Raw genomic sequence first — 24,593 nt, forward strand, 5'->3', positions numbered from 1 at the left:
GTAGCTATATTATAATTTCGAATAATAAAATAAATATTTTTAAGTCAAAAAATAGGACAAGTCATTAATGCACCTAATGTCACAGCACAGGCAGAGTGGAGGAGGGAGGGCTGCGAATTGTACTGAGGATCCGGAGTCTCACGGGTGACTGTGGCTGAGAAAGCAAGAGCTTGGTCTGAATTATCTTTCACCAAGGCTCCTAGTAAATCCACAGTGGAATGGCTCCACAATGTGCCTGCCTCCCCACGTTGCTTATTGCTTCTTGGGGAAGGGGACAGACTTGGTTTTCCCTAGGGGTGTGGCTCCTGGTAGGTCAATCATGCTCCAGCGGGCAGCCTCACTCAAGAAGGAAAAGCAAAGATGTGTGGACAGTAGGGATATGGAACCAATGGGTGGTTACATTTAAGACAAGTTACCAAGAGAGGACATGAAGTTAAGATCTGTCAAGAGTGAAAAGGAGGAACTGGGGATGAATGTGATCAAACAACATTGCACAAAGTTCTGTAAGATTTAGTAAAAATATTCGTAATGCCCCACAAATGTGATCACAGGTGAATCTGACGGAAGCAATTCATCAATTGAGGGTCCCTCTTGACAGGAGTCTAGTTTCTGTCAAATTTACAAAAAGTAACCATCTCACCATCATTGGGGGACCTCATCCTAAACAGAAGTACCACTGGCCTCTAAACCAGCCATGGAACCGCCCTTGACACATCAGACTCAGGAGAGATGCACAGGAAACAGCAACTGTCCCCTTCAACCTGCCTCGATTTTCCTCCTGTGTCCTTCCCACCTCCATTACCCACCAGTCTCTCTGTCTTAAGAAAGGACCCTCGAGTCAGACCTGGTAGCGGCCAACTTTGATCCTAGCACTTGGGAGGCAGAGGCAGGCAGAAACCTGTGAGTCGGGGACCAGCCTTGTCTACAGAGCAAATTCCAGGACAGCCAGAGCCACACAGAGAAACCTTATTTCAAACAAACAAACAAACAAACAAAAGAAACTTCAAAGTCATTTTCAAATATTCTTTCCTAACCCACTGATAAACTCCATGGGTCTGAAGTCCAGTGCCCCTTCTTAAACATTAGTGGGATTTCACGCTCTTGCCATGAACCCTCTTGGTCCCTCCCCTCTCCCTCTCCACAGCACACACCAACAGAAAGGACCTCTTCTTTGCCTGCTGAAGAACGAGGTACTCCCAGCATACTGTTCTTCATAAACTGGCGTCAAAGCACACCTGGCTCACTGTCTTTGGGCCTGCAACTATTTCTTTGCTACTCTGCCTACCAAATAGGCTGTATAAGGCCTTGTAATGCAGGGTTGGTCTCTGTCTGACCTTAGAAACCCACCATCTTCTCAGAGCTTAGTAAATGCTCACTCTGCTCACAAACAGGCCCTCACAGAAGACACAGTTGCCTACTTTTTAGAGGCACTAGACATAATCGAGGCAATTTTTCCTACAATTTTATTACTGGCTCACAACTGAAGGAGGCATATGTTTGTTCTAAGAGTGTGATGATGGGGATATTTAGTATCCAGGAGACTAGGGAAACCCTTTGTTAAACAGACATTTCCATAACAAATACAGAGCCCGCTGAACAAAGCATTTACTTACATCCCAACCTTATAAATACCGAGGTTTAGGGGATGTTTTATTTGAGATTTCATTGGTTTGGCTTGCAAGGTGTTCCGTTTTATGTGCCAACTTGACTAAGTAGTCTCTAATTATTCAACTAAACATTCATGGATGGGCTGCTATGGAGGGATTATACAATGCGACTGAATTCTCTAACCAGCTGATTTTAAGGAGATCTTGGTTCAAACTCTGGTGGGCTAACGGGGTTGGCCGAAAGGCTTTAAAAGCACAGCAGATGTGTTGTGCTTCTGAAGAAGAGACTCCCCTGCGAACCGAACCGTAGTGCACCCTCCGCTCGTCCAGGAAGAGATGCAATGGGCCGCTCTCACACTTGCCTAGCCTGTTCCCATCATTGCTGGTTAGGTTACCATTGCAGGACTGTAAGGATTCCTTGGAAGAATAGAAGACCTTTGCTTTGGCTCAGGGTTTCAGAGATTCCTACTGTTGACTGGCTGGCTCCACCATTGGTATTGCCAAGGCAGAAGCACCACAGAGGAAGGATGAGGCAGTAGCTGCTCAGACAATGGCATCCAGGAACCAGAGGGTCAAAAGGGACCAAAATTAAGGTATATTTTCCACAATCCCAGCGATCTATTATCCCAAAGAGGCTCACATCCCAATACTGCCATGTTATCAAGCCATCAGCAGATTAATCCATTGATCATATCAAAGCCCTCATGACCCAATCGTTTCCCAGTAGATGGATCCAATGACTGGAGACCTTACCTTTAATACATGAGGCTACAGATGGAGCCCTTTGCATCCAAAGCAGAGCAGTCACATATGCTCCTTTCTGCGCTAAATATTTTTACCACTCACTGGCTCTTTTTCTCTAGTGCAAGCCTAGCCAGTACCGTCCTCTTCTAGAGGGAAGCAGAGAAGAGGCTAAAACAGCTGAACAATTAACAAAATCTAAATAAGGCCTTCACAGTATCGCTTCGTTACAGAGTGGGAAGCATTCAAGTTCCTAGAACATCAGATACCCTATCTTCAAACATAAGTACAATACACATAGCATATGCCACAGCTTCTGTCCAACCCGTTCATTCTACATTCAGTTGGCAAATACTTGTTATGAGAGGCACTGGGGAGAGAATGGTGAGCCAGGCAGGCATGATCCCTGCTCTCAGGGAGTTTACAAGCGAGTGAGAGGATCCGGCATCAAACCAGTAATTATACAAATACTCAATTATAATTATTATGAGTGCGAGGAAATACAGGATGCTGTTGGCATATTTAGTAGAGAGCCTTCCCAACTGGAGAGAGCTTTCGGAACTATTCCTCAGGGCTGACACTGGTGTGGGTGAATAAGCAATAGCCAGGCAGAGTATCAGAAGAGCACCCCAGACAAAAGGGAATCACGGAACACATAAGCAAATCACAACATGAACAGAATGGCCCTCGAAGACTTTTCTAGCAGCCATGGAGAATCTGGAAGGAGGCAAACTACGTTTGGGGAGACCACAGAGATAGCTTTCATTGTGTTGCAGGAAGAAAGATGGAGGAGGGCTGGACACAGGCCGTGGCAGGAAGAGAACTGGTTTGCGGAAGGATGCGTGGGGTCTGCAATTGTGTTCAATGGCCCCCGCATTGAGGAGGCAGGGGAGGGTGGAGGGCATATCTGAGAGCAAAGATGGCGGTCTATTCGGGACATACATGAATCCACAGTTTTTATAAAACAACCGAAGGGAACACACTTCTTCACTACAGAAGACAGCTGGCCCATTTGAGATCTGCGATCACTAAGGCAGAACTTGATGAGGTCAAGCCGTAAGGGAAAGTAAAGAACCGAGGGTGGAGGCCTGGAAAGACTGGTATCATAAGGGTCTAGAAAAGCTCCCAAAATAGCTGGATGAGGAGCAGCCTGGACAGCCCATGTTTGTACAGCACACAAGCATGTATACAAAACTACTCTTTCTTGAGCTCTTCTGGTCCAACCTCCAACTGAAAGAGGTGCATTTTTTCTTTGTTACTGAAAAGAAAATGGCCAAGTATAAGGGTAATGACTTGGGGGAAAACCAGCTTGAAAGAGCATGAATGGCTTCCAGCTAAGGTCTTTTATACAATGTGTACCTGCTGCCTGATTACGGTTTTGCAATAGTTATTGAGTCTTTGAGCCCAACTATAACTTGCTGAAGTCACTTCCTACTAACACTAATGGCTTGGTCCTTTATGCATAATTAGTTCAGGTCATTAGCTGCAAGGCTATGATTAGAACGCATAGCTTTAATCTTTTCCAAATCTCTGGGTGTCATATTATATTCTGAGTGTTTCACTTGAAAGAAAACACTGAGCTAACAGGAAGTATTAATTTAAGAGGACCACCTCACTCTCCACCCCCCCCCAAAAAGAATTGTATGAATTAATGCAGGCTCAGCCACTAAAAGAACAAAGTCGGTGTTTGGATGGAAGCCACACCCCAGCCCCTGGCATCCATCTATCCAAAGAGTCTGGAATGTTCAGGTGGAAGTTTCACCCCAAGTCCCCTCCCTGGGAGTTGTTTCAGTCCAGACTCCACCCCTGAGAAGCCCGCCAAATGATGACCCCCCTCTTCCCAAAGACACTCAAGACCACTCCACAGGGTATTTAAACTGCCCCCCAGAGAACAAACATGTGGTTTTCTGGTCTTCCTTCCCCAGCTCCTCTCTGGGGGTGGGGGACTGGAAAGGCATCAGAAGCACTGGAATCCATTAAACCTGGCTTTTTTTTTTAATTCTGATTTTTAAAAAAAAAAAGGCCCTGAAGAGGCCCTGTAGATTCCAGCAGTCACAACAGCTCTGTGCATGACAGTAAAGCCTAATGAATATTTGATGACGACGATTCTCCTTTCTGCCTGCTGCTGCTAGGCAGTCAGTCCCCAACTTATCAATGGGACTTGTGCACAAAACTTGGTTTTCAATCTCCTACCTAGACCTTCAAACATTATTGTACTTCAAAATATGTTTTGTAGCCAGGTAAATATATAGACAGACAGACAGATGATACAAACATACATAGATAAATGGATTGTAATGCTGGCGTCGTGATCATGTGTTTAAGCCCAAATGGCATCTAACTAAAGCCCCCAACAATCATTTATAATGCTGCTTTTATAAAATAATATAATGAGGTATAATGTATGTTCCAAGGACTTCTCTATCTGGGCAGGAGTCCCATAGTGGAGAATCTGCCAGTCTTCATAGCAGCAGCCAAAGGAGATTTCTGGCTCCAAGCTGAATCTGGCTTGCAGGAGGGCAGCAGTTAGGAACCAGGGCTGGTGGTCGCCATTTGAGAGTTCCGAATCCAAAGAAGGAGATACAAGAGATAATTCAGAACAGGTAAAGAGCAGACTCAAGTCCTAGACAGGCTGACTGGGAACTGTCCCCAAATGATAACAGGTGATGGACAGCTATCAATCACCCAAAGTCCCGGAAATCACATCAGAAGTCACGCGGCCGCTCCCCGTGTTGTGCACGAGCAGGCCCTCTGCTCGACCTGCCTAGGGTAACTCGGAGGCTCGGCACATCCTCGGGTCTGTATTTTGCTCTATCGGAGCAGACACACCCATGTTGAACTCAGTAGCTTGGCTCTGGACAATCTTCATTCCTGTCCTGGTCTCAGCCTGTGATCCACCCCAGGAAACAGTGTCTACCTACTTCACTGTATGTTCCGTCTGTGTGCCAATGTTTGTCTGCGTGCTGGGTACTTATCAAGTCATAATACTAAACAGATGGCCATCAGATAGTAACTCCAGGTCAAATCATGGTAGAGTGATGGCTAATCTTTATTGTCAATTTAATTGGATTAATTATGCATAAAAGATTAGCGAAGTACACATTTGGGTGTGTCTAGAGGGGGTTTTGGTTGTTTTTCTTTTTTTTCCCAGAGATAATTAGATTATGAGGGCTCTTGCCTAATCAATGGCTTAACACATTAACTCATTCAAATTTTAAACACTCCTGGGAAGTAGAAACTGTAGAAAGTGTCACTGGGCACTGTTTCTGGGGGCTGTACTTTGTTGACCGGGTCCCTTCCTGTTATGATTCCCTTTGCATCCTGGCTAGCACGGCTAACAGCTGTTCCACGCTCTACAGACATGATGATGTTCAGTGCCAGCACGGACTCAGAGTCAGCATCCTAGGCAGTGAGGCCTCTGCAATCATCTGCCACAGTAAATCTTCCTGCCTGAAGTTGCTTCTCTCGGGGATTTGACCACATCAAAACATTTGACACATTTGACTGTCCTAGCAAGCCAGGGCCCTTAACACGCCAATTCCTGTCATTAAATCTTTCCTATTCTATGGGTTCATTTTTGTCTAGTAAAAACCTTTAGAATCACCAAACAGACATATACAACCTTGTCTTAATTGCAGGGGAAGAGCGTTTGAAAGTCTTTGCTGACTTTACAGCCTTTATTTTTAATACAGTCTTATTTTTCAGTGTAACACAGTAATCATGTAGAGAGAGATTTTAAAAAGCAAAACAAAACCAGAGGTGATAATGTCTTCCAAAGCCTTTTAAGTTACTTAATAGAGACTAGAAATGGCTATAGGCTTCAGGCCAAAGCCTGGGAGACTCTGCCCAGGCCAATGGGGAAACACTTTAGCTATTATGGCTGCCATGGAGAAGATGGGCTTCCCACTCAGACTGGAGCTACAGAGCCCTGTTAGAAAATTCCACCTGAGTGCCTTAAATCTCTCCCCTTAGTACTTTAAAAAAAAAAAAGTCCAGATAGCTGAAAGAAAATTCTGACATTAAAAAAGGAGGCAGAACATAGGAAGAAATGGAAGAGGAGACGAGCGGAGGGGACAGATGTTTTTCTGTCAGCTTAGTGGCTGCACAAGAATCTACGGTTATTTTCATTACCATCTGCAGCCCTATAGTCCCACAGTCAATGACATGCTGGCCTTTCAGGCCACAGCCTGGAGGACCTTCTGGTCCCTCAGCCCCAGCTCTGCTGAGGCCAACATATGTAGGTTTAAACTAAGACTCTATTGTTCTATTTACCAGCCAAGACTCAGAAGTCAGATGTGGGGTGAAAACCTACTAGATCAGAGAAGGGGAGAAGCAACCAGCTGACCTTGTTTTTTTCGGCCAGAGATTCAGCAAGAGATTTATCCCTTCACTCCCAAAACCAAAAGGCAACGCCAAACTCTCTAATCCTTTCCCTCTCTTTCCTGTGAGTCTTCTCTATTCAAATTACTGGCTTCTCTATGACCAATTCTGGCCCACTGGTCACTAGCTCCGCCCCCTGATTCAAGGTAAACTTTATCTAACAGTTATTTAAGTGTTACAGTGCGATTAAAATTCCTGAAACAAGGGGCATGGATTTAAAGGCAGCAGATTCAGTGCAGAGGAGAGATGGAAGGGGGTCCTGGCTGTGGGGAGAGGAGGAACTCTACCAACGGTGTTCATGGAGCACAGATAGCATCCTATGCAGAGAAGCATGGCCCAGAGAGGCTCTGGTGAGACAAAATGTCATGAGAGGACACTTACTCTGGCTGCTATGATCCAAATCACTCATAAATGATGGGGATCTGGTTAGAACATCCCTGATAAGGTGGGTTTCATGCGTCTCCATTTCTCACCTGCTCCAGACTGATACCAGAGCTGCTGGGACCACAGACCATGATTTAAGCAGAGTGACTGCTGACGGCAGATGAAGTTAGATTCATAAGCACGTGCACACAGACACACACACACACACAGAACCTTTAACGTAAGGAAAACAAAACCGTTCACAGCAGGAAGAAAATAAACACGGTTAACTCCATGGCTCAACTGTATCCACATGGCCTACGTGATACAAATGCTGAATCCTGATGGCATTATTATTATTATTATTATTATTATTATTATTATTATTATTATTATTACTGAGTTTTTCTGTAGCTTTGGAGCCTGTCCTGGAATTAGCTCTTGTAGACCAGGCTAGCTTTGAACTCACAGAGATCTGCCTACCTCTGCCTCCCGAGTGCTGGGATTAAAGGTGAGCATTACCACCCCCTGGCTCTGGTTGCAATATTTTAACAGCCTCACCAAACATCCAATGTACCTCTCCCAACTATTTACTAATAAATAAAAATGGAAAATCAGTATTTCACCTATAAACAGACATCAAGAAACTCCTTAGAAAGACACAACAGCACCAAATATCACTTCATCAACATCAGTCATGAGACAAACAGATGTGATGCCTGCCTATAATTCCAGGACTCAGGAGGCTGAGGCAGAAGGATGTTGAACTGGAGACTCAAGCTACAGAGTAAAACTGGGGCGGAGAAATGCAAACACCACCAGAGAAATCTATATTGAAGAGTATGCTATAACTGTCTTAACAAAACCCCTCCATCACGTCAAGAGCAGGCTAACCATCACTCAGGAGTACATGCATGGAGCCATGTTCAGAAGCCAGGACCCAATCAGAGGTCACACGACTTTCTCACTGGGAAAAGAAAAATTAGCTTTGTCTTACTATAACTGACTGTAATTCATGTAAGAAAACAACTGACCAAGAATTCACCAGAGTGTCTGATAGAGAAACCAAACTATTTGGTAAGTGATTGAACAGAAATCAAATTTTCTAGCCCTTGTCTTGAAAAATTAGAAACTCAAAGAAAGGGTAATATTAGAGTTACCTTGGTTATGCTTCCATGGCCTCAGTTTTGCTGCGACCTGACTTTTTATCCCATTGGTTTAGTATAAAAAGAAGACTATCAAGTCATAAAATAAAATTGATTTTTCACAGGTTGAGTTAATTTGCATGAATTCATAATTCCCAGCCACGCAACAGAAAGTACCTTCCGTGCTCGCTTTCCCTTCTGTGTTGATACAGTGTCAACAGGTGTTTGTATCCTCAAGAACTCAAGAAGGTTCTTTTTGTTTCCTCCTATCGACTAGAAACTAATTCCTCACACGAGACAGATATTAGATACTGATTTATTCAAGAGACAGCCTGTGACACAGCCTTTATATTAAGATTATGGAAAAAATTACCAAAAAGTGTTGAAAAATTCGATGCATAACCTGATTAGCCAACACACTTTATGCGTCTCAAGAGCTAAAGGCTATTAACTCACTCGGGGGTCGTCTCTCACAACCTGAGACGTGACCTGAAAAGATGGAGGAAATGCTTCTCTGCCTTCGATCCTTCCATAACCAAGAGCCCAAGGCTTCCGAAGTATGACAAATGACCATTCTAATTAAACTGATCAAACACTTAGCGGGGCTGCTCACTGGTGTAATGCCCTTAAGAGGATTAGACAAACAATTCTGGAAATCCACAAAGCCTGTACGTCTGCTAATAAATTACTGCTTCCATACGCAACCCCAAACAACTCTGATTCGTCACGTCACAGACCTGAAAACACCCTAGGAGCATCACCTGCTGGCTTTGCTTTGTTTCTTAACTCTGCACAGTGCTCTGTGGTGGGGGGAGGATTACTCTGTCCCCTCTGCCCACTTGTCCCTTTATCATCAACACTCTGTGTGTCCGTTGTAGGAAATGTCTGTTTACTTTCTTTCAGAGAAGCTCTGCTGTTTCACCTCTGGGTTTATCGTCTATGGAGAACTGTTAGGAGGAGGCTAAGACTTACTAGACAACCAAGATACAGAGTTCAGGGACTCCTTTGCCCCACAGCAATGACCAGTAGACTGCAAGCACCTACGATCGCCTCTGGTGTTTCAGGACATTTCACCCACTGTATCTCACTCAACAGTATCTGAACACAGTTGAGAAAGTCTCCATTTAGGTTATCTGATAAATTGTGTTGCATCTACCCTGCACGGGCTGTGTTAACTTTAACCCCACCCCTCAGCCCCAACTTTACTCCTCTGCCTACCTCCACTCTTTGGGAGATCTGCCTCTGGCGAAGAGGAAGCATGACAGGAACTGATTTACCCTCCTAACAGAGCTAAAGAGCGAGTAAAGAAAACAGCCATTCAGGGGCTGGATAGATGGCTCAGTGGTTAAGAGCATTGCCTGCTCTTCCAAAGGTCCTGAGTTCAATTCCCGGCAAGGCCACGCCCAGCAGACTAGCATGAAGTGGAGTTCCCAAACACAGAGAGGGGAAGAAAAAGGAAGGATAAAATCTGGATAAATCATGGCAGAAAGAAAATGTGCCAACTCCTATCCCTCCAGAAATACACACACTGTGTGTATGTGGAGAGAGAGAGTGTGTAAGTGTGTGTGTGGAGAGTGTGTGTGCATGTGCGCATGCACATGTGTGTGTGTGTGTGTGTGTGTGTGTGTGTGTGTGTTTTACAACTGCATTTAAATCCTTTACACAGAAACTAAATGATTCCAGATGAACGCAAAGACCTGCAAAGGAATGATGGGCGCTATAGATGGTGAATACAATAGTAGCTATATGAATACATAGTTTTAAAATGTTATTTACTTCACCTTAAGAGATAACAGATGGTTCAAATGAAAGCAGCAACAGTTCAATGTGCCATTTATTATGAAAGCAAAATATCTGACAATAATCGCACCAAGGTCAGGAGGGGAGGTGAAGTCCCTATTGCAAGATTCCAGTACCAGAGGCAGGTGCTTCGGTGCCATGTCGGACTGCTTGGATTAATAGCTGCAATCCACCATCTACCAGGTTATCCCATTCTCGGAGGGCTCTATCTATATCTGCCCAGTGTGTGGCCTGACTTTAAAGCTGATGTCACTCCTGAGAAAGCAGTAGGACAGCAGCAACTCCGCACACATGTGGGACTCGCCGTGAACTCCACCCATCAGAAACACACCTCAGAATAGGAAGAACCCCTGCCAGCATTCCCCTGCATCAGCACACATACCTGCAAACCAAACCTACTGTGCACCACACACCAGTCACGATGCTTTAGAAGCCAGGGTCTGAATACCTCACTCAACTCTCTGTGCCTCAGTTTCCCTGTTTGCAAAATGAGAAAGGTGAACCAGGTGATGTCTGAGTCCCTTTCACAATTTGGTTCATGCTGGAAAGGCAAATACTACATACTGAGATGCTAAGGAAATATGGAGGCAGAGGCTTGGGGCATCTGCTTGTCACAAAAACAGTCTCCGAGTTATTCCCAAGGAACCATTATTTTGAAGGCTGGCTGTTCTTTTCCTTTTAAGTTGTCGTTCTGAGCTCATTCTGTGAGAATCAGCTGTCTGACAATTCCCAATAGTTCACCAATATTTTCTTTAGAATACTAACCAGGATTCTAAGCTCTTTAAGTCAGAACGGTGAGTTAAGCTGTACTTCTCAACAGAGACTATCCAGTGACGTTTGTATGATCAGGCATTTTAGCAATACTTTTCTGGAATTCTGAATAAATTCAGCTCTTTCAGAAAAGTTCACAGAACTATAACCAATAAACAATCTTCAAAGAACACAGCACTCCACCAGCACCCTCAGAATGAGATTACTAACACCCTGTTGGTAAGATGGTCCCCACATCGATGCTAGCAAACAAGAGAGAGAAAAGGATTCCAACATGAATTACAGACAGCTTTTAAAACAACCCACAGGACTGGAAAGATGGCTCAGCAGTTAAGAGCACTGGCTGCTCTTGCAAAGGACCCAGGTTCAATTCCTGGCACCCACACTGCTCACAGCCATCTATAATTGCAGTTCTAGGGGATCTGATGCTCCTCTGACCTCTGTGGACTACTGCATGCATGCACATACTTACGCTTGGGCATATGCATGTGTGTATGCACACACATACACAAACACATAAAATAATTTTTAAAATTTGTATGTGTTTGAGGAAAAAGATTTTTTTCTTGAATTTAATTCAAGTCATCGATTTGCAGAAGAGTCAAGCAGCCCATCTGCAACCAAACTGAAGCTGTTCAAGAGTTGCAATACCTGCATATTAAAGAAATGCATTTAACCTTTATTAGCCTTACTGCCGCCTTGGAAACCAAATTCTTAAACTTTGTTATCTCTCACCAGTTGGCCAGCTCACAAAGAATAGTTAGACATTTTCCTCAAATAACTTTTTCTCAATGTTTTTAGAAGCATTTCTCATGGGGAGAAACAGAAATAACTGTCAGCTGCCCCAGAATGAAAATTATGAGACTAGACACACAGTATTGCTTTATTCAGGTATGTGTTTGCATTAAAGGGTAAGGAAAAGGCTTCAAAAAATGTTTTAAATCCAGTATTCCCAAAGACTAAAAAGTAAACACAAATAAAACAAACCTATAATTAGCAATTCTAATAGCAAACAGTATACAGAGTAATTTTTATAGGAATCAATTAACAAAAATTATATACTGAGCAATACTTACATGGATGTGGGAGTTAAGAAAATGAATAGATAGGGCTGTCTAGCTCTAGGAAAAGCCTTTAAAGAAGATTAGTTTGAGGGATTTTTAAAAACGGAGAAAAAAAAAGAAACCCAACTGCTTCCTTAAGAGTTCTGAGTCTCCACTGGGGCTCTCCATGACATCCGAGCGGTTATTCACACGTGGCTAAAAGATGAAGACTCAAAGGAAAGCCCAAGAACAGCAGGGCAGAGCCCAAACCTACACAAGAAAATCTACTTCCTTCTGAACAGAAGACCCAGAAGACATTTAGCATCAAATCCCTAACCACCCTCCAGAGAGATGCTAAGGGGCTGGCAAGATGGCTCAGAAGGCAAAGGCACTCCACCCCTTGAACAAATTGCCTACACACACCTCTCTCTCTCTCTCTCTCTCTCTCTCTCTCTCACACACACACACACACACACACACACACACACACACACACACACAGTTACACACACAGAGTCACACATATCTCTCTCACACACACACACAGTCATACACATACACACAAGAACCACACACACACTAAATAATAGTGATTACATTTTTAAAAATAAATATCAAACGTCTGGAATGTGGAAGAAGAGAGAAAAGAGGAGGGAAAAGAGTGGGAAATAGGCAGATCCCTAGACTGGCTTGGTCTGTGAGCTCCAGGTTCAGTGAGAGACTCTGCCTCAAATTTAATAAGGTGGAGAATGACAGGGGCAAACACTTAACATCCACCTGTGATCTCCACACATGCAAACAAATGCATGTTCGGCCCACACATGAACATCTGTACACACCCATATACTACACACAGTTGGGTTTTTTTTTATGATCTTGGCTAGCATATGGTTCTTCAAAACAACCAAATATAGAACTACCATACGATATCACTCCTGGCCAACACACCCAGAGAAACTAAGTCAGTGTGCTGTGCAGACACCTGCACATGCACTTTTTTAAAATTTTCTGTAGCAGAACTCACAACAGCCAAGCTCTGAAACCAGCCTTAGTCACTACCAGATGAACAGACAGAGAAACATGTATACACCGCAGAGGTTTGCCCAGTCTAAGGGAGGTCGGAATGATACCACCTGCAAGACCATGGATACATCTGCAGATCCTAAGAGTAAACAAGATAAGCCAGAGCCAGAAAGATAAATACACAAATACTTCAAGCTTTCTCTCATCCTCTATTTTTAAACTTCATATATAAATCATTGGGTATTTGTGTGTGTGTGTGGGGGGGGAAATGTATTTGTACACTGTAAAGATTATTGGTGTAATAAAACACTGATTGGCCAGTAACCCAGGCAGAAAGTATAGGTGGGGCAACCAGACTAAGAGAATTCTGGGAAGAGGAAAGGCAGAGAGTCAGACACCAGTCAGAGACAGAGGAAGCAAGATGAGACTGTCTTACTGAGAAAAGGTACCAAGCCATGTGACTAAACATAGATAAAAATTATGGGTTAATTTAAGTCGTAAGAGCTAATTAATAGTAAGCCTGAGATAACAGGCCAAACAGTTTATAATTAATATAAGCCTCTATGTGTTTCTTTGGGACAGAACGGCTGCAGAACTGGGTGGACAGAAACTTCTATGTACATGTGTGTGTATGTGTGTGCATGCGTGCATGAGTGAGTGTGTGTGTGTATGACATAAGTTAGAAGAGAGTCTGGGGGAAATGAGAAAATAGTATGAGGGCAGGGGGTAAGAAGGTATGAGAGGGTGAATATGGTCAAAATACATGATGTACATGAACAAAAATATCTTTATTAAGCCTATCACTATGTGTAATCAATGCACACTAACAAAAATCCCATTGCGGACAGCTACGCAACAAAACTGATCAGCGCAAACGATCCCCTAGAATGTTTTTATCAGTTGAAAGACAATACATTCTTGTACTGAACAATCTAAAAGGAATAACAGGGCACACAGGAAGAAAATAAGTGTCCCTCCATATTCTCCCCAGCCCCATGTTTTCTTCCCAAGAGGCAATTGTAGTTTTCGTTTTTTATGGGACAGCCTTACAGTTGCAAGACAAAGTGCCTTGAATTCATATGTAACACAGGTCATCTTCTAACCTGTGCCTTGCTCTGTTTCTGTTATTCTAGCCTAGAGATCTCTGCATACAGCATTGTGTCAGGTGGTCTTGCTTAATTTTGTTTCTGCCCCAAACTATTTATCAGTTTTTTTGTTTGCTTGGTTAATTCGGTTTCTCAAGACAGGGTTTCTCTGGGTAACAGAGCCCTGGCTGTCCTGGAATTAGGTTTTTAGATCAGGCTAGCCTTGAGCTCACAGAAATCTGCCTGCCTCTGCCTCCCAAGTGCTGGGACTAAAGGCGTGCACCACGATGCCCAGCTTAACCAGTTCAGGATAATAACTTCCTATACACTTTTCCTTAATCAATGCTGTATGCAAGCTCATCCTGCCAAGTGTAGCAATAGAGCAACCCGTTGAGGTCCACAGAGCACATGTTTAACTCGGGTGGAAACGCCAGTGACGCTGTCCCTGGATGCTGCGCCTGCCATTCTGTCCACCCAGCCACAATGCTCACTGGTTTCTGAAAGCCTTGCCATCATAATGTAGTAAATGTCATGATTTTTGCCGATACAAGAAATTAAATAAGGGAAGCTTGAATTTCTCCCCTAATGAAGAAAGCATGATTTTGTATTTATAAGTGCCACTTCTAATTAATTTTCTGTGAAATGAATGGTTTCCTCATTTCCTTCGCCCTTTCCTTTAGGTTATGAGTCATTTTCTCTTCTTGACACATGAGAGCTCCTTGGCCATGAGGAATGCTGTGAGCAGCCTCTGATATGATACATCTTATCTTCTGCCTGTTAGACTGGTGACCACCCCTCACACGGAGCTACATCTGTTTCTTTTCATAATGTTATTTCTTTTACGGTCTCCAAGATATTTAAAGATTTTACTTTAATGGAGAGCCAGGTGGTTTCCAAAAGACCTGACTTTCATCCTCTGAGGTCTATACTTTTATTTCCCCATTGGCACATCCTGAGAGACAGGAGAGGTCGCAGCTACCTCCATCCCCTTCTGCTGACCTTCTGCTACATTACCTGCTAGTCTTGGAGTCAACACTGTCCTCTTCCCCTGTGTTCCTAGGGGACTTTGACATGAGCCCTACATTTGCTTCGCTTGCAGACTGTCTCCCTCCTCCCCCTCCTGTAGCTCTTGCCTCAATTGTAAATTTACTGGGATCAAAAAGAATACATTAATGTCTTTCCACAATCCACATGCCAGTCAACCGTGCCACTCTCTCTATTCTTGGGAAATTATGCGATCAACACTGCTCAGTTGTGCTGCCTGATGGGGTGAGAATATGCAAAAAGCTTGTCTAGCTGCTATGGATAAACAGAAAGCAAAAATATGGTCATAATTTAAAATAAACCCAGACTCTCAACTCTCATCTCCAGAAATAACACACAATGAAATATGTTTACTTTAATGTTCTTTTAGATACTTAGGTAGCTAATACATGTACTATATGGGATAGAACTGTGTTATGTATTAGAGCATCCGAGTAGCTTCTTCAAATGTAGAAGAAGGAGTTGAGGATGTAGCTCAGTGGTAGAGCACTTACCTAACATACAAGGTCCTGGGTGCTGTCCCCAGCACCACAATACAAATAATTCAATAAAACTAGTTTAGGGCATGTGAAGTAGCACCTACCACTAGAAATTGAGGCCAAGTTTATTTTTGGTTTGACTTCAGGGGGTGGATTCTAAAAATAAATGAGTGTAATTCTCCATCCTCTAACAGGTTTCAAAAGGTGGACAGGTCTGTCTCAAGGCCACAGAAAGGGTGGCAAAACCTAGACGCTAAGGTCCCATGCCCAGCCCCGGTGCACACTGACATAAAGAAGGAGGATGCCAAGGAAATGAGACAGAACAGTCAACACAAGAGAACCTAACTTGCTGCTGTGCTCTCCCACTACTGAACAAAAGATGGGACGATGGTTGTCCAAAAAGCAAACTCTTGGAGCTGAAGAGTTGGCTCAGTGGTTAGGAACTTGCTGCTCCTGCAGAGGACCCTGGCTTGGTTCTCAACAGCCATGTGACAACTAACAACCATCCATAACTTCAGCTTCAGGGGATCCCATGGCTTTTCTGGGGTACGCATACATGCATGAATGCAATGCACTCATACACATAAACGAAAATAAAACTTTTAAAAATGGAGTAAACACTAAAAACTATATACTCACATTTTTCATTTTCTGGTCAGAAAAGAGAAAAAGAAAGAAAGAGAGGAAATATATAAATAAATACATGAGGGGCTGGAGAGATGGCTCAGAGGTTAAGAGCATTGCCTGCTCTTCCAAAGGTCTGGAGTTCAATTCCCAGCAACCACAACCATGTGTAGTGGGGTCTGGTGCCCTCTTCTGGCCTGCAGGCATACACACTGACAGAATGCTGTATACATAATAAATAAATAAATAATTTTAAAAATAAATAAATAAATACATACATGAATATATATAACAAGAAGGGTTAAAAATCTTAACCCTGACTCACTTTCTTATTCTTACAGCCCTGTGAGCTTGAACATCTAGGAGCCAACTTACAGTGAGTCATTCAGGCATCAACAAAAACACAACTATTTCTACTGCCTGAATATTTGCTTCGTATATTTGAAAACAACATCAAAAGGCAAGCGTCCCAGCTAATTTTAATTGTCAACTTTCAAAAGCCTCAACTGAGGAACTACCGAGGTCAGACTGGTCTGTGGCTATGTCTGTGGGGGACTGTCTTGATCGCTAATGGATGCTTCAGGGGCCAGCCCACTGCAGGCAGCACCATCCCTGGGCTATGTAAGAAAGCTGAGCAGAGCTCAACCATGTGAGTGAGCTAGCATACAGCGCGCTAGCACACAGCGCTTCTCCGTGTTTTCTGCTTCACGCCCCTGCTTAGCTCCTATTCTGCAATGGGCTGTGCCTTAGAAGTGGAATCCACACCAACTCTTTCCTCCCTAAGAGGCTTTTTGTTTACAGTGTTTGTCACAGTGACATGCAGCCAAAGTGACATTATATCTTATCCCAAAATAGCCTCATAAGTAGAACGCCCAGTCTAGAAATGGCTATAACCTTAATATTCCTACAGCTGGAGCAGAAGGATCTTGAGTCTGAGGTCAGCTTGGGCCACGTTAGTTCAAGACCAAACTGAACTTTACAGAGAGAGCCTGTCAAAACAAAACAGAACAAAGGACTAAATCAAAAGCCGGTAACCTTGTCTCCAAAGGAGAACAAAGCAACACTCTTAGGACAGAACTCCAGAGGGCGGCTGTATATTTGTCAAGGAGGTATAATGAGAAAAAAATGCATGCGTGTGTGTGTGCTTGGTAATATTCAATGAGGAACAGTAGGAAAGCAGACCTAAAGGTTCCTATTTCTGAGCCTACTACATTATCGGGGACCTTGTGAGGTGGTTATTAGCATCCTCACTCCAGGTGTGCAGTACAAGCCCCACCCTCGCCTTACACACCGCGGGTGGCTGGTCCTTCCTAGCCAGTGCTTGTCATGTAAGCCCAGGGCTCTCTCGACTCTGAATCAATGTCGCCGTGCATCCTGACATATCACGCAACCTTAGTGAATTTACTGCATTTACGTTAGCAGACACACAATACAAACGAGTCCTCTGTCGCCGTCACCGACCTTCCCACATCTGCTCAGATACCTCAGGGGGTGCCGTCCTTCAGTGCCGAGGGTCCTCGCCACTCCTCAGAGCTCCTAGGTCATGTGTTCATGTGTGTGGCATCTACTAACTCCGTGTTCGACATCTGAAACCCCACCAGTTTCTTTAGCCAAATATCTCTGACTGATCTAAGGTCACAAGCCCTAGATCACCTTTTCAGTGATTTAACATGAACCCTTTTTCATTTGCTCCGAACTTGAGAACTCTCAGACAGCCAGGGCTCCTGCCCTGAACCTCTCTTCCTAACTTCTACCCATCATCCCCTGGGCATCTGGAGTATTTCACTATTGGAAAACTGTCAATGTCTCCCTCCTCCATGGTCACACATCTCCATAGTTCTACATGGTCCTCTTCCCAGTGGGACCACTTCCTGCCCATGCTTCCCGCCAATGTCCTACGCCAACTCTTGGCAATTCATGCTTATACAAAGGGACAGCTTCTTGTCCTTCAAGTGACATCTGGGTCTTGACAGAGGAGCCTGCTGTGTGGCAGCCCTACTAACCTTGTTTTCTTTTCCCTGAGAATTTTAAAACACCATCATCAGTTCTTCCAAGATCCTCTGCTTTGCCTTTTAAAAATATAATGATTTTGTATGAATTCATCACCATACCTACGTAAGATCATTGTGTGTAGCCTGTAGTCACCTCCCTGATCCTCCTAAAAGACAACCACACCCCTTTCTAAACATTTTAATTGTTTGTTCATCTGTTTATAGGCACGTGCGGCACAGCTTGAGTAGAGAGGTCAAAGGCCATCCTATGGGAGCAGTTCTTTTCCTTCCACGTGGATGCTGTAGATAAAATTCAGGTCATCAGATTTGCAACAGGCCTTTACCCGCTGAACCAGTGATGAACATTAAGCTTGGGAGGAAGCTTAATGTTCATCACTGCTTTTCTTTAAAAAGAAAGAAAAGAAAAGAAAACAGTGTGTGTCAGAATATATATGTAAAAACTGGGATTTTTTGTTTCTTGGTTTGTTTTGTTTGTGTTTTTGGTTGGTTGGCTTTGTTGTTGTTTGTTTTTGCAGTTGCTTATCCATTAGCTTGTCTCGCTGACTTCCCCAGGTAAGCTAGCACAGCAGTCTTGGTATATAATATGATGATATTTAGGAATTCAGACACCACTCTTCAACCCAGCAATCCTATCCCTTGGCATCTGCCCAGGAGAAACATTTACACGCATACCTCAGGAAAAATAGTGCAATTTTTTTAATGCAAAAGAAAGGGGCCACTGGCTGCAGATCAGACAAACACAGTTACAAGGCACGGATGGGATATTGCACAGCAGTGGGAGTCAATTAGCTACACACAGCATGGTGACACAGAGTCAAGGGAGCAATTCAAAAAGATAAAAACAGAAACAGAAAACTCTTTTGTCCAGGACTTTAAAGTATATTACTTAACCTTTTCAGGAAACAACAACCAAAAAAAAATTATTCATGAGGGCAGGGGAATCCTTTATATCTCCCACAGAACGCAGACTAGTGTCTTCAACAGAATAGGGACTTGCTGAGAAATTATCAACTGAATGATCACAGGATCCTAGTTAACCAAGCAGCGTAATAAAATGAAATCTCCCTAGTCTTCATAACTTCATGAGTGACCACATTAAACTTTTGTCCACTTTAGTTTCACGTGAGTCTGTTTTCATCGATAGCACTCCAACCAACTTCTCACCAAAAGCATTTCATCTTGGACAGACTTTTTTGAGGCGGGGGGTGGAGGTGGGGGGAGACAGGGTTTCTCTGTGTAACCTTGGCTGTTCTGGAACTCGCTCTGCAGACCAGGCTGGCCTCGAACTCACAGAGATCCGCCCACCCTTGCCTCTGGAGTGCTGGGATTAAAGGCGTGTGCTGCTGCCGCTGCCACCACCACCAGGCAAACTCTGTTTCTTACTGGAGTAATATTAACGTAAGGAAGAGTAAAATTCATATGAGGTTCAATTAGAGATAAGACAACATCTGTTACACGATCTTGTGGAATCCAACAGAACTACAAGATACTAAAAGCAAGATACAACTGATAACTCATCACCATTTAAAAAAGCAGTCTCCCCAAAAGCAATCCAGCCACTGAATGTATAAGTAAGTTCCCATCACAACAACTGAAAATCTGGCCAAAAGCAAGAGGTTTTAGGGTTGGTAAAAAGCAAAGGTTTTACATTTCAACATATCCTGATAACTTTAAAAAAATATTTACTTGGGTAAAATATACTAAATCAGGAAGCCAATACCAGGAATAATTCCACCAATCAGGGCCTTCCTTGTAACCCAATGAGGCATGCACATTCTCTGTAGGTGATTATAGCTGAGTTACACAGCATCTTCCCTTCGACCTTGGGAACCTGCTCGTTCCCAGAGTTACCGCGAGGTCTTCTGATTCATTTATTATTGGTCTTTGCACCTGCAATGCTGTAACACTAGATAGGAATATCAACATCGTGAACTCGCAGTATCCAAAGCTGCGGAAATGCCTCAAAGCAAAGGGGGATGGGGGCGCAGAAGGGAAATCTATAGATATATATGAAAAACTAAAATAGAGAAAAGCAAAGTTTTATAGTCTTAAAGTGAAAAATTTAATTTCCTTTGAAGAATACATTTCTTAACTCTGTATCATAGCTACCAATCAATACGCAATTTTTCAATTTAAGAAAAGATGTTCAAAATATATTTTGTTAATCAGGAGAAACTGCAATCAAATATAATGTATGATTTATTAAATCTTGCCTAATGACTCCAAAATGGAAATTATTTTCCAAAAAGCCTTATAGGACTTTCTGTCCAGAAGCGAGAAATAATTTGGCAAACCGGTAAATCCGCTTAGTTTCTGTCATTTGCTTCATGTCCATTATGTAATGCTTCCCCCAGCTTTAGGTCTCTAGTTTCACCAACCTTCCAGGTAGATAGATCACAGAATCGTCACAAAATCAGTATCTGCCCATAACTTTCCAAAGCAGCTTAAAACGTGGCTTGCGGTGCGTATGCAGACAGAAGAGGTTTTTATAAATCTGCGGGTGCCATTAGTTCTCCGCAGCTTCCTCCCCAGGTTTCCCATCCCTCCTCCCCCAAGCGTCCCCGGCGACTCGATTTGCGGGCAGCTCCAAGCTCGACGCAGGGGAAGCACGTCCTGACTGCAATGCAAACCCTGTCCCGATCTGAACCGGAGAAGGTAGCTAGGGCCGTGAGCGTGGACGCAGGCTGCAGGGAGGGCTGCAGGGACGCTAGCCTGGGTTAGCCAGGAGCGCCCACGAGGGCAGTCCGCAGTGCACGCGCACAACCAAACCCGCTGCACAACTTGCCCGGCCACTGCCCGCGGCTCCCCGGATTCCCTGAAAGGTGCAACGTAGGCGTCAGCTCGCGCGGGCGCGGGCGCTCTCATCCGCACCGGTTCGGTTCTCCGCCGACAATTACATCAGTCCTCCCGGCCCCTACTTCCATTCCCAGCCAGCCGGCCTGAGGGTGCGGGCACAGGGGGTGCAGAGCTGCGCGCGGGGGGCGGGGAGGATGCGTGTGTACCAGGAAGCCGAATTCCCGGGCAGCCGCGGGAACGGAGGGCGGGCGGCGAGCAGGGACAGTGACACCGTACCCCCTCCCACTCTGGCAGCACCGGGGACCTATTCGGCCTCCTCTGCTTCCGCGCTACCCAGCTTGGGAGCCTCTGGGGTCCGCGATGCCTCCGGGGGCCTGGGGCTGCGGCTGCCCACCAGCTTATCACCAGGGTCCTCGGCCCTCCGGACGCGCACAATGCCCCTGGGTCGCGCGGCTGGCGCGGGGTATCCACCCAGAGGCCGAGAGACACTTACCTGCAGGGCGAGCGGAAGGTCGCCGTGGGAGATGGCCCGTGCTATCCGCTCGGCGCGCTGGCTGGCGGAGGCTCCGGAGGCGCAGGGACCGGCGCCGCCTGCGCCGAGCTGCGGTCTCCAGAGCGGACAGCGGCGGCCGCGCGGCGCCTCCAGTGGTCCTCCGCGCCGCAGCCCCTCCTCTCCCACGGGCGGGGCGCTCTGGCGGGGCGGCGCTCCGGGCTCCCCGCCCCCCGGCTCCTGTTCACCCGCCAGCCCAGATCGATCCCGCGGGCCCGGGGTTGTCCAGCTGCGTGCCCACCGCACCCGCTCCTGGCGGGCTCCAGTGTCTGTCTGGTCCTGGGCAGGCGTCCTCGTGAACCCGAGGGGTACAGAGATTGGTCACCCGGCAGAACCTGCTCAGGACGGGCGATCCTCCCGCGAGTCCAGTCCAGCAGTGGTGCGAGTCCTGGGAGAGGAGAGGCCGGGAAAGACTGCGGCATTCAGGCCAGGGAACGGTGGGAAAGGGCTTCACCCGGGAACCGCAGCCTGGCGGCCTCGGCTCAGTAAGACCAAGCCTCTGGCCCCTGGCGCCCTTCTGAGGCCTCGTTCTATAAACAAACACTATGTGCCGACTGTCCCGCGAACTCCCAGTCCCAGAGGGACAATCGGAGTGTGTGGAAGGAAGAACCAAAGGCTCCAAGCCCCTGGCAAAGCCCCGCAGTGTCGGTGCAGTACACCCTTTCCACCTAGAAACTTCCATGCTTAAACTATTCCTGGCATGCGTCCAAGACCAGATTGATCTAAAGGCAAATTTGCACGGAGGGACGAGGTAGTTTAAATATTTGCACAGACGTTTCTTCTGTAAAGGGATAATTGAAGAATGTTCCCGTATCAAGACATTTCTGTCATCAACAACTTCAAGGGGACAAAGCTAGAGAACTGGGCCAAACGGGGACTATTAGAGGCTCTAGCTGTTCTGAATTGGATGGGGCAGGAGAGGGAAAGCCCTTTAAAGGGGGACGGTGCCCTGAAGATCTTGCCCCCTACTGGGATAGTAGTGATGGCATTTCACAGTTGTGCTGATACAATGTAGCTATGTGCACTCTTGTCTACAGATAATTGCTCTTGTATCTCCAGTCTCATTTTGGGGATTAACTTTTTCCATCTTGAGTAACAACTGTCATAAAATAACAAATGCTGGACCTTGTGACACATGGCAGTCTCCCCCCAAGTTTCCTCCGTGTGGAGACAGTCTCCCCAAGGGAGCCATTAGGTTGCCAAACTTTACTCCAACATAGTCCCCTTTTCCACCGGTCCCAGTGGCCGAAACTCTATTCAAACAGCTTTTACACACAGACACAGGCATAATACACGAAAAATACCAGAGCATGGGAGACAAGAGAACTCCCAGTCTTCACCTAACGATGTCCTCTCAAAAATGTTCCCATAACCCCTATCGGCAAATCATACACTATCAGGGGACTTGGGGAGTTACCAAAACCCACACCTTACAGTTACTCATCAGAAAGCATGCGTGTTTGCCATCCTCTTCCATAGCAATATTTGGGCAAACAAATTTTATCCATCAGAAACGTCTCCTGCCTGTCCTGCTGACTAGTGGTCAAATAAGCTGTCATGGCACTACCCGATCCATCTCGGACAGCGGGTGGGTTAAAGCGGGCTGGATGTGCACAGAGCCGCATTTCAAGGCAGTTTCTTCCACTCTGTGGATCCCAGTATTTACAAAGTTCAGACTGGCAGAGATGTGTACCTATGAGGAACGGGTTTTTCACCATCCTCCAATCATGGCAGTGCTCTTGCTCTGGAAAGTGTCAGGGAGTATCACTTTACCTATGAGGAACGGGTTTTTCACCATCCTCCAATCATGGCAGTGCTCTTGCTCTGGAAAGTGTCAGGGAGTATCACTTTCTTTACATGTATATTCTCACTGGAGCTTAGGTCACAAGTTGGACGTTAGCTAAAAGGACCTCTACTCCCGGAATCCACCCCTTTATTTGTTTCAGAGAGGGACGTTTTCTGTGAAGAAGGATAAGGATGTTCTTAAACCCCCAGTGCTATTAATCCTGTAATTCCATTACATGCAAATGAACAGAGCCTCTGTGAATCAACACCATCCCCACCGTCAGCCATCCAGCTCACACGTCCACTTCCATTGAAGGCTTTTATCGCGTGCTGTTTTGGCTTGGGTTTGCTTGAAGGCTGATGTGCTTGCTAAGGCTTCCCTGAAAGATACAACCCCTAGGCCTCGTGTATGAGGAAATCCGGAAGTGAGCCTTGAAGCTGAGACTGGCCCAGCTGTTTGGCTAGTGAATTATCTGGCCCTTTTGGAGTGTGCCGGAGAAAGAAATCCCATGCTTTGACGTCAGAATGCTGTATTTGGGCTGAACAGTTCTTCAAGTGACAGATCTCTTTTCCTGGGTGCTTACAAGTCTGCTTGTCAATATGGGCAGAAGCATAGGGCTGTCGGATATTTCAGAGGCAAAAACAACACAGTGGACACTACATCTCAAGTCATCATTGATTAATGCCGTTTGCAATGGATTAAAAAGATGGATGAGAGTTTCTGCCCTCGCTCCTCCCCCTTTCAGGGTGTGGTCCATGGAAGGATCACAAGCCAGCTAACAGACTTCATAGAGACTCACCGGAGGTGGCAGTCACAGGATGCCCAAGCTTTCTGGGGATGTCTGGTCCCTTCACTGGCCCCTCGATAGCAGCAGGATGTGTGCAGGTGTCTGATTTCCCGGCCAGTTTGGACTCCCTTACCTGTGTGGTCTCCAGTCCTTCGACTCCTCTTTTACACTTCTTCATCTCCCATAAGTGTGAAGATGACCCCCCCGTGATAAATTCCCTCATTCCAGACACACTCCCTGTTGCTGAAACCCCAGTGACACCCTGTTTGCAAGGATCTCAAGCCAGAGCTGAGGTGCCTCCATCTTGCAATGGGAGCAATTATGACAAATAGCTGTTGAGAAGCAAGGAGAAACGGGGCTTGCCACTCTAACTGTGCTTGAAACAAGAGGCAAAATTATCCATTGTTTGACATTGTATTGGTTCACAGAGAAGATTCAGCTTTGACACCATATAATTATTCAGCAATTATTAGTAAATTAGCCTGTGTTAGTAAATCACATAATCAAAGTGAACAATTATTTTACATTTGGTGGGACATCATTTTGGCTTCCAGAAT

At 45.2% G+C, this 24,593-nt stretch overlaps 1 protein-coding gene across 3 annotated transcripts in view; it reads right to left on the reverse strand.

Annotated features, from left to right (window-relative positions):
• The window catches only part of Osbpl6 (oxysterol binding protein like 6), a 159,305-nt gene extending 137,764 nt beyond the window's left edge, over positions 1-21,541 (reverse strand). For all 3 annotated transcript variants that reach the window (XM_075984812.1, XM_075984805.1, XM_075984804.1), the window contains exon 1: positions 21,407-21,541. The gene's annotated coding sequence lies outside the window, so the exon portion shown is untranslated. The remainder of the gene's footprint in view (positions 1-21,406) is intronic.
• Positions 21,542-24,593: the final 3,052 nt, after the last annotated feature.

The sequence above is a fragment of the Microtus pennsylvanicus genome, chromosome 9 (genome assembly GCF_037038515.1).
Source record: "Microtus pennsylvanicus isolate mMicPen1 chromosome 9, mMicPen1.hap1, whole genome shotgun sequence".
NCBI lineage: Eukaryota > Metazoa > Chordata > Mammalia > Rodentia > Cricetidae > Microtus > Microtus pennsylvanicus.